Below are 18,461 nucleotides of genomic sequence, written 5' to 3'. Positions count from 1 at the left end.
CACATGCAAAGTATTAGTATTTATTTACCTTTCTCAGTTCTTTTCCCTTCCTTTTGTTTCATTATTTTCCTTATCTGAAACCTGTTTCAAAGGAAAAACAAAAACATTGGTTTAATTAAAGCAAGAATCATTATGTGTCACACAGCTCATATATATAAAATCAGTGAGACTTCTATTTAGCTCTCCAATAGCGACTGGATGTCAAAAAGCCAACCCCCAGGATACAAGATATTTTAAAAACCTTCCAATTTACACCTTGATATACTTTAAAACCTTTAAAGATAATTTTTTTTTTTCATTAAATACACATCTTGAAGTATTTTCTACACTTTATATGAGAGAAATATTTTGAATCATAGCAGTTTTCAGTTCCACAGAACCAAACCCACAGGTAAAGACAGTTTTGGAAATAGCAGCCTTTCAACAAGAAGGCTAATGCTTTGACTCTGTTCACTCACTTAAAAGCAAATACCTGTTAGTATTTAAAATTTCAAAAATATCAATGATTAATTAGGTGAGAGAGAACTACTCCAAAGCCTGACAGTTACAGTATTATCTGGGAGTCACTTCTGCTCCTGCTCCAATAAATTAGCCAGGATTTCATAACAGGTAGGACCAGGTTAAGAAAAAAAAGTGACAGCCATTTTCCTGAACACATTGTAATTCCCTGTGTTAAGGAGTTCCTCACGTGGTAGGATATTTCAGTTTAAAACTCAAGAGAGACAGAAGAAGTCAGAGTACTAGTATAGCAATGCATGTAGCAATAGTCATGGTATCCACAGCGAAAGGCAAGGATCGTTCTACCATCTGATGATTTTGTCTCTTGAGGAAATCTGTTCCCTTTGTTAGAAAAGCTGCAATGATTTGGGGAAACATTATTCGATTAAGCAACAGAACACCACAAAACAAAAGAAACCTTATTTACACAATCCTATAGCATATATAGACAACTCAAATATACATTTTATTCATATATATGTTTATAATTTACATTTATACATAAATAATTCTAATGAAAGTTTTCAAAAATTATGTACCAGGATACTCAAACAATATGGAAGACTTTCACAAGCAAAGAGCAGTGAAAAACAAAGAATGAAAATAAACAGATCTGGGCAAAAAAGATTGTTGAGAATAGAGAACATCGTTCTTTTGAGCATGTTCAGCGCAGGCTTCAATCTCCTTAGCTTACACTAAGCTTAACAAAACAAACACTCAAACCCTTAGCTTCACAGAGTGGTATAAAGCCCTACATAAAAACATATTAACAAGATTAATATTTCTCTTCTTGATGACAAAGTGCTTTAATAAAGAAAGTCAGAGTTCCTCCAGGGGTCAAGAATCTAAGGCCCGTTGGAATCAAATATCTTGACTGAGAATCCACAGAAAGGTAATGTATCCATGTATGTTTTCATGAAGAACTTACTTAAACAACTTTTTAAATGGGAAAGTAGTCTGAAATGCATTTGCATTCCCCATTTATTAGGCAAACTAAATTTAATATCATTGATGTAATGTATAAATTTGTAATTGTTACCAGAAATAGAAAGATAGGGTAAACTACAGATGTTAGCGACCTGTCTATACGAACATGCAGAAGACAGGAGACCGCTTAGCCAGAGTGTTTGGATTTCTAAAATTAATGTTTTTTAACATACATAGAGTTAAATCTGGCAGTGGACATCAAGGGCAACAAGAAAAACTTCTATAGGTATGTCAGTGGTAAAAGGAGGACTAGGGAAAATGTGGGCCCTCTCCAGACAGACACGGGAGACCTGGTTACTCGGGACATGGAGAAGGCTGAGATACTCAATGACTTCTTTGCCTCAGTCTTCACTGGCAAGAGCTCCAGCTGCACAGCCCAAGTCACAGAAGGCAAAGTCAGGGACCAGGAGAATGAAGAACCACCCACTGTAGAAGATCAGGTTTGAGACCATCTAAAGAACCTCAAAGTGCACAAGTCCATGGGGCCTGATGAGATTCATCCACAGGTCCTGAGGGAACTGGCAGATGAAGTTGTTAAACCACTATCCATCATATTTGAGAAGTCGTGACAGCCTGGTGAAGTTCCCACAGGGTGAAGAGGAGAAACTAAGCCCTCATTTTTAAACAGGGAAAAAAGGAAGACCCAGGGAACTACAGGCCAATCAGTCTCACCTCTGTGCCTGGCAAGTTCGTGGAGCAGATGCTCCTGGAAACTATGCTAAGGCACTTGGAAAAAAAGGATGTGATTGGTGACGGCCAATATGGCTTCACTAAGGAAAAATCGTGCCCGGCAAATTTGGTGACCTTCTATGACAGGATTACAGCATTGATGCATAGGGGAAGAGCAACTGACATCATCTATATGAACTTCTGCAAAGTATTTGACACTGTCCCACATCACATCCTTTTTTCTAAATGGGAGAGCCATTTGGTGGATAACAAATTGGCTGAATGGTAGCACTCAAAGATTTGCAGCCAATGGCTCAATGTCCAAGTGGAGACCAGTGATGAGTGGCATTCCTCAGACATTGGTATTGGGTCCAGAGCAATTTACAACACGGGAAGTGGTATTGAGTACACCTCAGCAAGTTTGCTGGCAGCACCAAGATGTGTAGTGTGGTCAACATGCTGGAGGAAAGGGATGCCATCCAGAGGAACCTTGACAGGCTGGAGAGGTGGGCACCTGCAAAGCTCATGAAGTTCAACAAAGGCCAAGTGCAAGCTGCTGTACATGGGATAGGGCAATCCCAAGCACAAGTACAGGCTGGGTGGAGAACAGATTAAGAGCAGCCCTTGAGGAGAAGGACTTGAAGTGTTGGTTGAGGACAAGCTCAACGTGAGCCAGCAATATGTGGCTGCAGCCCAGGAAGCCAGCCATATCCTGTGCTGCATTCGAAGTAGTATGGTCAGCAGGTTGAGGGAGATAATTCTGCCCCTCTACTCTGCTCTCATGAGATCCCACCTGGAGTACTGCGTTCCGCTCTGGGGCTCCTAACAGAAGAAGAACATGGGGTTGTTGGATCGAGTCCGGAGGAGGGCCATAAAAATCATCAGAGGGCTGGAGTACCTCTCTTCTGAAGACAGGCTAACAGTGTTGGGGTTGTTCAGCCTGGAGAAGAGAAGGCTCCTGAGTGATCTTATATCAATCTTCCAGTACTTAAAGAGGGCCTACAAGAAATCTGGACAAGGACTCTTTACAAGGACATGTAGTGACAGGACAAGGGATAATGACTTTAAATTGAAAGAGAGTGTATTTAGATAGATCTAAGTAAGAAATTCTTCACTTTGAGGGTGATGAGGCACTGGAACAGGTTGCCCAGAGGAGCTGTGGCTGCCCTGTCCCTGGAAGTGTTCAAGGTCAGGCTGGATGAGGCTTTGAGTAACCTAATGTAGTGGAAAGTGTCCCTGCCCACGGCAGGAGTGTTGGAATTAGATGACCTTTAAGGTCCCTTCCAATCCAATCCATTCTATGATTCTATATGCAGAACAGAAATATCGTTATCCAATGCATGAATACTTACAGCACCATTTCTTTATCTTACTTCTTTTAGTTATAACTTTTAATTTTCTTTAAAATTTTGCCAAACCCTGCAACTTCCTATTGCAGATGTGCATCTAACTGACATTGCAAAGGATTTAATGAATTCAGAACCTGTCAAATGAACACAGGAGTTTTTCTCAAACTCTCAAGTATTCACACTGATTTAACTGAAAAATGATGACTGTCATGTCTTGGCATCTTTTTCTCTGTTCTCTGGGCTGCTTAGATTTTACAGAGGCATGGCAAGCTACAGAAGCAGAGCTGGTACCAGAAACTAGTTACAAGAGCCGCTGACTGACAATACACTCATCAGCACAGTCTGGATCTCGCTACTGGGAATTTATGGCAATATGCTGTGGAAGACCAAGCCAAGAGAATGAAATTATGGTAATCAGTCACATCAAACCTTGCTCAGGAGGCAGAACAGCCAGGTTTCCCCCTTTCCTAAGCCTACACTCTAAGATTTTTCCTCCTCTGATTGGGAGTAGTCTCTGCCTCTTCACTCAAAGCTGTTCGCATTTGCATTAGTAAATCTCACAGTGAGAGTCTGGGCAAGGCTGCAAAATATCTTGCTAGTCATTTCAGGCAATTAATAGGCACCTAATTGTTTCTTACTAATAGCTTTACCTATATAAATAAAAACCTAATTGTACACTATCTGCTGTAAATGAAAGATTTTTTCTATCTTTTGATCAGCAATGCATCAAAATATTCCATTTCTCTACCTAAAATCTCTCCACCTGCTTATTTAACCTGTGACAGTTGCTGGCAAAAAAAAATAAAAACAGCATTCAACATATACTTCTATATCACCATGTTGAGTGTCCAAGAAGACACAGAAAAATAGATGATTATCAGCCATCTAGACAGTCAAAACAGGAAGCCAGGTCATTCATATCAAGTGAGCAGTGCTGTCAGAACCACAACAGAAGAACTGGAGCTATAATGAACTTAAGTTTCGGAATGAAGGGTTACATAAAAAAGTATTGCTGCATAAAGATAATAGAAACGCACAAACTATTCTCATGTAAACCATTTTTTCTGTAGTAATAAAGTTGAAAGTCTAGAATAGCCAAGTGGGAAAATAGAAAGCAAAATTTTAATCTGAAGATGGCTGAGATTTCTTTCATGTCATTAACTGTTTCAGTCATGTATGAACCAAGTCCACATGAAGAAGAAAAGACTAAAAGCATAGCATGTGTAACAAATAGGTTTCTTGGCGTTATTGCACATTTTTCTTATCTTGTCTAGTACACAAGAAAATAGTAAGAATTCTTCTCTAAAATCCAAACTGTCCAAAAAAGACACAGAAGAAAAATCAGTGAAAAAAAGAAAAGGAAGTATTTTCTTTATTACTCTGTGATATTTCATTCTGTAATAATTTAACACTTTACAGAAGACAATACAGGTTTAAAATTTTTTTTATAAGACACTGCACCAGTAGTAAACCTGGAAAAAATTTTTGGGTTGAAAGCTGTTTCAAACTTACAAGAGTTGATTCATAAATAGAAAAGTATTGTCTATGTCTAATCAAAACTTTTAATCCTTCATATATCTTCTCGTGCTTGTTTGAATAAAACAAAAAATTGTTTACATACATTCATCTTTAGTTAATTTTTGGAGGGTTTTGTTTGTTTGTTTGTTTAGTGGGGTTTTTTAACCAAAAAAAACCTGCATGTGAAAATTCAAAAACAGTTTTATAAGAACTATTTGCTGTTCTTATTAATATCCAGAGTGCAAATATCATACAGCCAAGCCAAGAACAAAATCAGACTGTCCCTTTTAACAGCACTTTCATACCAGCTAAAATTCAGAGCAGTACAATAACATACACAAGAAAAAAACATTTAAACAATCTCAAAGAACTTCATAAAAACCTCAAGTTTAAATTCAGAGGAAAACTCAAACTGGTTAATACTTTACCAGAACATATTACCTTGGATTCAGATTATTTCCAGATGACTTAGCCCAAACTGGATGCCTCTCTCCGGCCAACACTTTCTGTAAAGAAGGAGATAAGTGATCATCCTTCTTCAAACGAGAACTGCTCTGAAGTCATGTGCAGGTTGTGTCCATAGAGAGGCTTCCTCAGAGGGCAGTTCAAAGCAGAAGCTATGGCCAGTGTTTGACCAGTACTCCCGAAAAGCTGGCCCATACACTTCAGTGGGAGGCCAGTCCAATACTTTGCAACGCAGGGAATAGGACTGGATGATGTGATTAAAAGCAATTGCGATAAATAAAGAAATGTCTTCTACTTTCTGCAGGCAGTGTTTGGGCATGCAGACACTTAAATTGCACCTGCCAACTGTGGGTCATTTTCCCCCACACAAATCTGGGGATACACATTGTGGTGCCAACCTGAAGTCCCTTTGAAAGTGCAACCCATACAGAAGCACTCTAAAACTTTGTGATAAAAACGTACTTTCTCTTAAAAGATTCTATGTCATAAAATCCAGAAAGTTTAAAAAATTGAAATGTTAAGTGTTACCAACACACTATATATAAACATACATGTACATATATGCATTCTGTATACATGAATTTTATTTTTAAGTCTTAAAACTGAGTTTAATTAAGCAGGTTATTCTCTTTCTGTAATCTTTCTGCCAGACTCTGTAAGAAAAAAAGTAGTGAAAAAATGTCTGCAAACCTGCTATGTGTTAATCCATCACCACAGCCTCAGTTTAAGAAACAGTTTTGAAGTAATAAGCAGTACCTATCAGTCCAACATCTTTTACATCTGCACAAGGACTGTCAGGGGGAAAAGATAACTGCCGACACTTAATTTTTCCCCGCTGAAAGAAACTTGCTCTTTTTAGGGGTAAGGGATATGTGAAAGATGTAGGAAATGTGGTCCACAGACACAAAAATAAAAAAGCTAACGTATACATTTTTCCCAGGTGTTTGAGACTTCCTCAGTGAAAGCCGAATTAGGCGTCACGCCCAGAGGTAGCCAGAGGAGGGGATATCAAGGCTTGCCATGTGGAGAAGGCCACTAGAGAGCAGCCACATCACGCAAAAACTAGAGAACTTCCTGTCAATCTGGCACTGAAATTATCCAGCAGCTAACTAAATATGAACCTAGAGAAGACATTACTTTTAACTTTGGAATCTACCAAAGACTTCTAACCCCCTGTTCCCAATATGTACACACATGGAAGCAAGCAGATTGTCCACCATCCTGGAGACAGATGCCCATTCCTGGTGTGCAATATCCTGCTCCCCTACCAGCTGCTGGTAGAAGACTAGGGGAAGATAGCCTTTAAAGAAGCTGGAACACAGTGTTGAAGTAAGGCTTAATGCCTTTCCTCCTACAGTGGGAATGTTTGTTACTCAACAGCCAGCTACAACTACCTGAGGAAAGCTTGTAATCATAAGATATCGCAGTGTAGAAGGAATGTTTACAAGCAGCTCTCAGGTTCCTTGAGTTAACAAACTTCAACTGCGTTAAAACACATTGAGTGTCTTCCTTGTTTTTACACACAAGAAAACAAGGATAAGCAGCTCTGCCTACAATCAATTTCAGGATTACTCTAAGCTACCGTAAGAGTCTCTAAAAATCTGTGGAAAATACCACCCAATCATCAAATCTTTCCATGTGTTGTTTGTCCAACTGTGCAAGTAATTTCTTTCTACTTTGAGTTTTATGACACAACACTCGGGGAAACAGCTTAGAGAGCAGAACAGATGGATAGATAAAAAGCACGAACCATGAAAGAAAAATGTGTATAGGGATGCAACGGGCAAAAGATATTCAGAGAGAAACAGAGACAAAGGAAAAAGCATCATTTTGTTTTCTTTGAGTAGTATGGAAGAATTAAAAAAGTAAAACCAATTCTTAACACTAGCAAGAAGTCCTAGTGCTGCCTTTCTGCAATGATGGCATTATTTGAGACAATTCTTTGAATATAGAGAATCACATTTCATTAGCATATGTAAAGACTACAGGATACAAAACTTTTAATCTCTGAAATACAAGGCAGATAGTATGCAGTGTATCTCCCACTTTCTCTGGTTAAACTGCATGAGAATTTCACCAACACAAATTATCCATTACTCAGTGCTGAGCTTTTCATGCAAGAGATTCAAGACATTATTAAAAATAAGAATAAGAGAATATCAGAGTTCAAATAATGTGCATCTCAGTTCCACATTAATGAAAATCTTATGGTTTAACATGCTGTATCTTTGTTCATACAAGTGCAATAGTTAGGAAACATACTAAAAATATTCCCAGAGTCTGTAAAAAAAAGCTGCAGTTAAGTCTTTGGTCATGCTGTGTTGAAACTAACGCAGGATTTGAGCTCTTTCTCTATAAATTTTGTCTCATTTATTTTTATTTAGGTTAAATATAGTTAATACAGAGAGGTACTAACCTGAGCACTGTAAGAACCTCCAGAAATATGTTAGTATTATGAATCAATGAAACAACTTCAGCTGGCTATTGTTAAGTAAGCATCTTCTTTACCAAAGAATACAGTTTGTTTATTCATAACAACAGCCCCTAAGTAGTTTCCTCCAGAAAAGTTTGAGTTAAATTTGCCAAACTGGGATGGCAGAGTTCCCTGTTCTCCAGTACGCTCCCGATTGACCATTCAGCATATACAGAAGAAACGCAAGTTGACTTCCCTTTTGCCCTGATAGTTTAACACCCAAAATCCTCCAGTAGTGCTGGAAGGAAGCCATGAAGGCAGGTATACCCTTCCCTTTCTTGGTGTTCTTGTGCTTAAAACATGGCTTTCGTCAGAGCAGGACTCAAACCTCAAGCAAGTGAACCTCCAGACTCGAAACCTCCAAATTTCTTTAATGTTTTTTCAGCTGTCTTAACATATGTTTTGCAGCATTCCCTGAATTCAGCAGGTTTTTGGTTTCTGGGGATCAGGGAAACGTAGAAGCAACCCGAAACAAAGAGCTTCTTGAAGACAGTGTTAGATAAAAGGAAGGGGATAAGAAAATTCCTAGTCTGAGCGACACTGCAGCTCATATCTACAGCAATATGCAATGGTGAGAGACTTTCAGGTGTGACGGTCTTATCGTTAAATTTAAAAGTCAATACCAGTACTGCATAAAAAGATTCTAATTTCTAATATAGATCTATAATGAACTGTTAAACTAAATGACAGACCCACTGAAGTCATTATAGTTTTCAATGTGTTTAATGTCGTCAAAAGCAGAACAAGCACACAATCTGGTTTCAAGATGCTGAACCTGCAACAATGCAAACAAAGCCTGTAATCTCTAAGCAACCAGAAGAAACAAAAAAAAAGCTTTAAAGTATGAGCTTTAACAATACTGCTACATCTCAGAATATCTTGGAGTAGTGAAGGGCATTGCATCGTGGGACATTTATCAACAAAAATAACTTTCTGTTTCACTGATAAATATTGGTTTTGTTTAGCAGTAGAATATGGCTTCAAGTGACCAACTCAATAAAGTATGGAGTTAAAACATGAAACTCATCTGCTTGCAATTAGGTATAGATATATTCTGAAAAGTAGATAACCAATTCTCTTTTGGTTAAAAATATGAAAGTCTTTAGGAAGAGAAACATTTTTAATCTGTGGTTAAAACTGTCTGAGATAATTTTATAGTACTCACAAAAGATAGGTTGCAGTATTTTTTAATCTGGGCTGGAAGCTAGGAAAAATTGTATTTAGGGTTAAAAAAATTCATAACATACTCTGTTATCTACCAGGCATGTAAATTGTCATAAGTCCTCTGGGATCTGCTCCTACATGTAAAACTAAACTTTTTGCAGTGATTCCAATTATGCATATATTTTTAATTCCCATTACTGTTTTTTACTTTATCTAAATGATAATAGATTAGCCATTTCTTATTTTTTCTACATGTAGTATTCACCATATTTTTTATTCATTAAATTGCTGTTTCAGTCATTTTTTATGTTCCAGATGATTTATCACCTGTAATGTACTCTATTCTTTCAAGTTTTTTGTAAATTTATACTATTTCTTTGTTATTTCTTTTAATATACTAGCTTCACAGCAGCATACTGCTGTTCATTGATACCCAGTTTTACTGACATAGTAACTAACACGGGGATATTTGACAATTCTTGAAGATTAGTAGCTAGACAAGGCAAAAGATTACCTTGGAAGTATAAGGTGTTAACTTCTGTTGGCTGTTATATATCCCTCAAAAAAATTTGCATGACAAATGATAAAATTAAGATATTTATTTTAATACACTTTAAATCAACAATAATATTTTATAAGAAATCTCATTGATTATGTTCAGTTTTAGGAGGTTATATTCTATGCAAATGTTAACTTTCTTAGAGAATCTTCTTGAAATAGACATTTCAGGGATATAATATGAACGACAGGAGGCAGTTAAGAAATCTCATTATCCCTGAATTACATAAGAACTGATACTCAGAACCCTAGGATTCTCCCTCTCTATGTTTTATTATAGATGTTGAGTGAACAAATTTTTGATATACACCATCTGAAATGAAATGTCTTGGAGGGGTTAATCTCTTATTATTCCAAGAGGGGAGATCACCCATATGGAATCTCTCCTTTGGACGTCTGCCACAGTGCTGCTCTTTCAGAGATCTTCTCTGTAGCACCAATAGTACATAATATCTCCCGCAATTTCAATAGAATCTGAAATGACAATAGCAAGCCTGGGGACAGAAGAAGAGCTAATTGTTCAAGAATTTGAACGTTCAAAAGGTAAAAAAAAAGCAGATTTACTTGATTAGCAATTCTGCTTTTTTTTTAACTACAATATAGCTCATATAGAAAGATTTCTTAGAAATTACATCCAAGATCTTAAAAAGAGGTTTTTTACAATTTATACTCAGATATCAAATTGTATAGTTTTTCAAATCAGGAATTTCTTAAAGTTTGGACCATTTTAAGATCAGATATTAAAAATATTTATATAATGATAGTATATTCTAAAAACATTCGCATAGGAAATCTATTGTCAAATATCTTAGCTGTAAGTATATGGCCTTTCATAATTTTGTAAGATTCAGACAAGTAGAAAGCTTGCAAACTATTCAGTCATGATGTAATTTAGAACTTTGGCATGCAAATTCTTTGATCTTTAACTCTTTTTGAAAGTTAAATAGACGGCACATATTTATCTGAGAAATACGCAGTATGGTATTCCAATGGTTTTTATAACCAGATGGATTATATTTTCCTGTTAAGCAGACAGAGGACAACAAATTTTCTTGCTTGGGGCATCTGTTATATACACAAAGAAGACATAGGTTGATACAGCTGTGATTGATAGTCCAGATATATCTTTGTTTCACAATCAGTCTCAATATTTCAAGATGGAATAAGACTTTAGCATGAATTGAATATGCTCTGTCAGATTTTAATTCACGGTGAAACAGACCGCGTTTACATGTTTATTCATTTCGTCTTTATGGAAAGCACGGATTAGAAAGCCGTTACTCTATGGGTGGAAGAATAAGAAATGTCATTTAATTTAAAGTTCATTTTAGGTGGAAGAATATCAGTTGTGAAGCAGTTACATTTAATTTAACCAAGTTGGTTTGTAAACCTGAAGAGGCTTATATTTTTAAATGGCACCCATCACCAATACTTCACAACAAAGCTTTGAAGTTTTAACCCTTGGCAAACTGTTATTTTGTTCAGTAGTATTCATATATCCTATGAAGACATCTATACATCATGGAAAAAAGCTAAGTCACATGTGGAAAAGTATGTTGCGTACTTGCGTTCCACTGTGAAGCACCATCCCATCCACCAGTGTTGTAGTCCAGAGGTCTGTACTGGGTCCAGTTCTGTTTAGTGCCTTCATTAATGAGCTGGATGATGGGGCAGTGTGTATCCTCATAAAGTTTGCAGAAGATACAAAACTGGGAGAAAGGGCTGGTATGCCAGAGGGTTGTCCCAGACAGAGGGACCTGAACAGGCTGGAGAAACGGGCTGGCAGGAGCCTCCAGTTCAACAAGGGGAAGTGCAAAGTCCTGCAGCTGGGGAGGAACAAGCCCAGGCACCAGTACATGCTGGAGGCCACCCAGCTGGAAAGCAGCTCTGCAGAAAAGGACCTAAGGGTCCTCCTGTACACCTAGTTGAACATGAGCCATCAATGTGCCCTTGAAGTAAAGAAGGCTAACGGTATCTAGGGCTGCATTAGACGAAGCGTTGCCAGCATGTTGAGAGGCAATTTTTTCCCTTTATTCAGTGCTGGTGAGGCCAAGCCTCAGTTCTGGGCTCCTCAGTACAAGAGAGACATGGACATCATGCAGAGAGTCCAGTGAAGGGCTACAAAGATAAGGTAGGGACTGAAGCATTGCTTATGTGAGAAAAGGCTGAGAGATCTGAGGCTATTCATCCTGGAGAAGAGAAGGCTCAGGATGATCTCATCAATGTATATAAATACCTGCAGGGAGGGTGTAAGAACAGAGTCGGGTTCTTTTCAGTGGTGCCCAGCAACAGGACCAAAGGTGATGTGCACAAACTGAAACACAGGAGGTTCCCTCTGAACATCAGGAAACACTTTGTCACTGTGAGGGTCACTGAGCGCTGGAACAGGTTGCCCAGGGAGGTTGTGGAGTCTCCTTCCTATGAGATGTTCAAAAGGCATCTGGACATGGTTCTGGACAACAGGCTCTAGGGAACCCTGTTTGAGCACGAGGGTTGGACCACATGACCTTCACAAGTCCCTGCCAGCCTCAACTGTTCTGTGATTCTGTGAATACACGCTAGTTGTAGCGGTGTATACCATCAGAAGACATTGAAGTATCCATGCTTTCATATCGAGTCCCTTCTTAAATTTAAGACTAGAACATCTAATCTCTCTTAAAACATAATAAATTTCCTTCTGAAAAATTTAAGCTTACAGGATGTACATTGTTTCAGATCATGATCTGTCATTTACTTAACTCAGTCATATAAAATACAATATATTTGTGTTTTTTTTTTTTACAGAGAGTGAAAGTGACTGGAAAGGACATAAAACGTGTACCTGATAACAGAGAAAAAATAGCATGGAAGTAAAAAAAATGACTTTGAGCCCTTGCCAGTATCTTTTTTAAAACGAAATCAGCAATTCAAGAAACTGCTGCCATTTCTGTGTGTACCTAAGATAGCATAAAGAATAGAGTTTATTAAAAATTTATCTTTCTAGGGGTGCAGGGAAACAAGAGAGAAAATTAATTAAGGATAAAAACTGATAATGACAAACTGTGTATGACACAAGCATCAGACACACCTTAGCCTGGATCAGGAGCAAGAAATGTGTCTTCTCTAAACTGAAACTTAAAGTGTGATGTCTCTTGAGAATTTGCTGCAGCAGCAGAATGAATTAAGCATGAACAGTGTACGATGTATGAGTCTAGTGACAGGAACAGCATGGGGAAGGTCCAGCTTGGCTGAAATGCTCGTGTCCCTTCAGGCATACACTGGACACTTGTCAGAGCATGTTTCCCCAGCTGTGAAGAAGACAGCCGTCCTCTATAACACGACAGAAGGCAAAGCTGAGTTTTGATTTGGAATTGGTCTGACTGCAGATGAGCAGCCACGGTTCACCCTGTTGTGGTAGCTGCATGAGGGGGAAGTGGGATACACACGACATAAAGTGATGCGCTAAACCAGGAAAATCCAGATGCCTCCAATTAGACAGATAATCACTGCTGATTCACAAGCCTCCTGGACAACAGGGCCATAGAAAAGCAAACAGCCATGGTAAAAATATGGAAGATATTATCTCTAAGGAGAATACAGAAAATGTGAACATGTTCTGTCATAGGACCCTGTTGGAGGCTGTAACAGCAACAGCAACATAGTAACAAAGGCTTTTCAAGGCTTCCTGGCCAAAGTCCCTTAAATATGACAATGACTAGATCTTCCAGCTCTCTAACTCTCTGACGTGCCCCTGGAGAGATGGCAAAGCTGGCTATTAGTATCCTGAGTGTTGCTTCCCTCCAGAAGAAAGACATCTGCAGCTTTTACTGCCTCCACACCTGCCACCATTCAAAGATGCTCTTTGAACATAGAGAATATGCACGCATCTTGACTTCTGGATACCAGTAACTTCCCTTTACCCCTGAAATGCCAGGGAAAAGGATCAGTAGGTGTGTTAGGAAATCGAAAGTATTGTGAAAGCTGCAACAGCAGAAACAGTCCAGTTACCTCACAGCAGCTGAGATTTATCTTAGGCCTTCTGAAAATCGGTTATCATTATTGCTGATATTGCAGGGCAAAGTGTAGCCACTTCCCCCTAGTTCAGCACAGTGCAAAATTTACTTGCAATAAGCTTTGGAGGAAAACCCCAGTACAGTTGGTGCTGGGCCAGCTGTGACACAGAAAACTGTCTCAGTGACAGTAACTTTTTAACATATCCTATTAACAGATTTGGATAGAGCAGAAAAAAAGATATAAATACATAGAAGAAAGTCAATCAGTAGTTAAGTAAAAAAGTCACTTAAACAGTGAACGGTCCAAATGAACTTTACAAAATGTGGCCTTCCAAAAGGTTCATTTAGTCTCAATAAGAAAGGCAGAACTATATCTCATAAACAGAAAGTACAAGTTCAACATAGCTAGAGATTTCTGTGGGACATAATATTTTCTTTCACAGGAAAGCAAAAAGTAAAACTAAAGAGAGAGCCAAAGGAAAGAACTAAGCATACACCTGAAAGAAAAAAAAATAATAAAAACAAACAACTACACACATACACACGAAAGAACATGCAGAGAAAATTGGACAGTGAATATCTAGAAAGAAAATGTCAAATGTGAAGAGATTAACAAAAACTATGTTCAGAAACAGAAAAATTAAATATAAATGTGTGAACAGGATTATGGAGTTTTTCAAGTGCTTAAATGTAGTTTAAAATCTAGTAATATAAATCTGAAGTGCACTGCCTTAAAAAAATTATTTGGTATGATATATTTTAAAGTTCATTAAAAATCTGAGCTGTTAGAAGCAAACATTTTTGCATATACCTTTCTTTATAGTATAGTAATTTCAAATTCAAAGAGAGATTTTCATATTCTGTAGCATATGCATCAATGTAAGTAAAATATTGTTGATTAGGTTCAGAATCATATTTTTTTAAATGTAAACTTCAATGTTAGAAACTTTCAGAAGTTTTAAATAATCATTAAAATGTTTTAAATCCAAATGGAGCAATTTTTGGCTCGTTGAATGAAAACAGTTCTTCAAAGAAAGCATCCTTCTGAATCCCCTCTGAATCCAAGATAATTTTTACCATGGAACTCTGAGTAAAACTGTATCTCTTACAATCTTATTTTTTTCCACATAATCATCAAAATCCATAATCTTTTTCTCTGGGGGATGAACTGAGGATGAATTTATCAAAAAAAAAAAAATCCCTCAAATTATAAAAACAGATATCAGATGTTTTATGAGATATTTACAGTGATACACCTTTTCAATCCACAAAAGTCATGCATCATGTAAGTACACTATATAACGTCCCTGTTGTCAATCATGTAAAAAAGAGAAACACACAAGGTCTACATCATTTTTCTTTCTTTACCAGTGAGAAGTGTGCAGATGGTAAAAGGTGTGGGGAGGATAAGAAACCTAAAATAAAAATGTAATCAAAATATTGAATGTCGAGCAGCCAGGGATCAGGTTAAGAAAGTTAAAGCCCTGATAGAATTTAATCTGGCTGTGGACATCAAGGACAAGAAGAAAAACTTCTATAGGTATGTCAGTGGTAAAAGGAGGACTAGGGAAAATGTGGGCCTTCTCCAGACAGACGCAGAAGACCTTGTTACCCATGATGTGGAGAAGGTTGAAGTACTCAATGACTTCTTTGCCTCAATCTTCACTAGCAAGAGCTCCAGTTGCACTGTCCAAGTCACAGAAGGCGAAGGCAAAGTCAGGGACCGGGAGAATGAAGAACCACCCACTGTAGGAGAAGATCAAGTTCAAGACCATCTCAGGAACTTGAAGGTGCACAATTCTGTGAGACACCTGCAGGTCCTCAGAGAACTGGCAGATGAAGTAGCCAAGCCACTATCCATTATATTTGAGAAGCTGTGACAGCCTGGCGAAGTTCCCACAGAGTGGAAAGGAGGAACAAAGTCCCGTTTTTAAAAAAGGAAAAAAGGAAGACTCAGGGAACTATGGGCCACTCAGTCCCACTTCAGTGCCTGACCAGATTATGGAACAGATGCTCATAGAAACTATGCTAAGGTACTTGGAAAATAAGGAGGTGATTGGTGACAGCCAACATGGCTTTACTAAAGACAAATTGTGCCTGGCAAATTTGGTGACCTTCTATGACAGGATTACAGCATTGATGCATAGGGGAAGAGCAACTGACATCATCTATATGGACTTGTGCAAAGTATTTGACACTGTCCCACATCACATCCTGTTCTCTAAATGGGAGAGCCATGGATTTGATGGATGGACCACTTGGTGGATAACAAATTGGCTGAATGGTTGCACTCAAAGATTTGCAGTTAATGACTTGATATCTAAGTGGAGACCAGTGATGAGTGGCGTTCCTCAGGCATTGGTATTGGGCTTAGCACTGCTTAACATCTTTGTCGGCAACACAGGAAGTGGTATTGAGTGCACCTCAGCAAGTGTGCTGAGGACACCAAGCTGTGTGGTGCAGTCAACACACTGGAGGGAAGGGATGCCATTCAGAGGGACCTTGACAGGCTGGAGAGATGGGCACTTGAAAAGCTCATGAAGTTCAACAAAGGCCAAGTGCAAGCTGCTGCACATGCGGTGGGACAATCCCAAGCACAAATACAGGCTGGGCTCAGCAGCTCTGAGTAGGAGGACTTGAGGGTTTTGGTTGATGAGAAGCTCAGAGTCAGTCAGTAATGTATGGTTGAAGCCCAGAAAGCCAACCATATCCTGGGCTGCATTAAAAGAATCACGGCCAGGAGGTTGAGGGAGATGATTCTGCCCCTCCGCTCTGCTCTCATGAGAACCCACCTGGAGTACTACATTCAGCTGGGGCCCCCAACAGAAGAAGGATGTGGACCTGTTGGAGTAGGTCCAGAGGAGGGCCATGAAGATGATCCAAGGGCTGGAGCACCTGACAAGCTGAGAATGTCAGGTTAGTTCAGCCTGGAGAAGAGAAGGCTCCAGGAACATCTTCTAGCAGCCTTCTAGTACCTAAAGGGGGCTACAAGTAAGCTGTAGAGTGACTTTTGCAAGGACGTGTAGTGATAAGACAAGGAGAAATGGCTCTTAACTGAAAGTCGGTAGATTTAGATTACATCTAAGGAAGCAATTTTTCCCTCTGAGGGTGGTGAGGCACTGGAACAGGTTGCCCAGAGGAGTTGTGGCTCCCCCATCCCTAGAAGTGTTCAAGGCCAGGCTGGATGAGGCTTTGAGTAAGCTGGTGTAGTGGAAGGTGTCCGAGCCTGTGGCACGGGGGCTGGAACTAGATGATCTCTAAGATCCCTTCCGACCCAAACCTTTCTATGATTATATGAGTGTTTTGCGGTTGTTATGATCAGCTTGTTTAGTAAAGTATAAATTCATTTGATGTTACTTGGATTCTCTCTTGCTCAGGGTGGAATTTTATTCACACAGCCTTTTATTCACACACAGATTAGCTAGGAAAATCTCTTCTCATTACATAGACTTTGGTCTATGTATGGATTTGTGATGCAATTAGAGTAGTGAAGATTGCACCTTTTTTTTCACCAATAAAATGTGCCATAATGTAACAGCAATTGCCGTTCGATAGTATTATTTGTACACTTTCTAGCAAGACTGGTAATATACTGTCATTATGTAAAAATGTCTCTTTTAATTGCTGCCAAGCTTGTCTTCCTCTTTAGAAGCTGAAGGCTTGGCTCGTTGGCTAACAGAATAAAAGCCTTGTTTTAGCTGGCATGTGAGAGTTCAGACTGAAAAATGGAACTGGGGACACTTGAGAACACAGCATAGGAGAAGCAACCGCATCGCCTTAGAGGTTTAACAGAAAATATTTGTGCAAATAAAGTTGGTGCCAAGTGTACATTAAATGCTGCAGAGAGTGCAAGAGAGAAGTACAAGACAGTAGCTGATAATGGCCATTTCAGTGTTCATTTCTCCAAAATTCAGCTACAAAGAAGTCCTGTTTACAAGCTTTGTTGTAATGTTTTCTGCTGACCTACAGCATAATGATAACTTCACTCAGGTGCAGTAAAATAAAATACAGGAATGGAGGTATGTTCACATGTGAATAAAACTATAGGTCTAGCATGGACAGCTGTGTGGCAGCAAAGACTCCATACATTTTTCTGACAATTCTGTTTTCCACCACTGTCCCAAATGTTCTTCCATCTTCTGTGTTTTCTCATACTTTAATTTCTTGACTAATTTTTCATCTGCCTTCTTGCTGTGGCAGTGTTTGTCTGTCAAAGACACAGGAGTTCAAGACTATTATTATGCCTCCAGCTTCCTGTAAATCCCTCAGGCACACTACTAATTTTTGTTGCACACTGAGTAATGTACAGTCTATGACAGACCACCCATAAAAACTCAGTGTATTTGTTTTCATGAACATTAAAACACATGAAGCTCATACTTTCAGTGGCACCACCTTCTAAATTCCAGTAAAATTAAAGGAAGTTGAATGCCTAAAATGCCACTGACTTTATGAATATAGGTTTATTAATTCAACCTGAATTCTAAATCTTTTTCTTCTTTTTACTTTTTTGTTTCTTAATGCTGTTCTTTTCACACTTTCAGAAGAAAGTATTTGCAAGTTCTTTAAGAAATGTAATAAACGTCATGAAGCCAGGAGGGGAAAACATGATATTTTATCTTTGATGAATAAGAAACTATATTTTAAAAGATAGTTATTTCACAGTGCAAAAGCCTACTTATCTAGTGTTAAAATGAAGGTGGTATATCCTGTCATTGTGAGCTCTTCAGACACTCTCAAAGTTTATGTCTTTTTCATAGACTGATAGAACATTCATCTGTCTTAATT

This window comes from Tauraco erythrolophus, chromosome Z, assembly GCF_009769465.1.
Source record: "Tauraco erythrolophus isolate bTauEry1 chromosome Z, bTauEry1.pri, whole genome shotgun sequence".
Lineage (NCBI taxonomy): Eukaryota > Metazoa > Chordata > Aves > Musophagiformes > Musophagidae > Tauraco > Tauraco erythrolophus.
Note: the sequence above shows the minus strand (reverse complement) of the source record.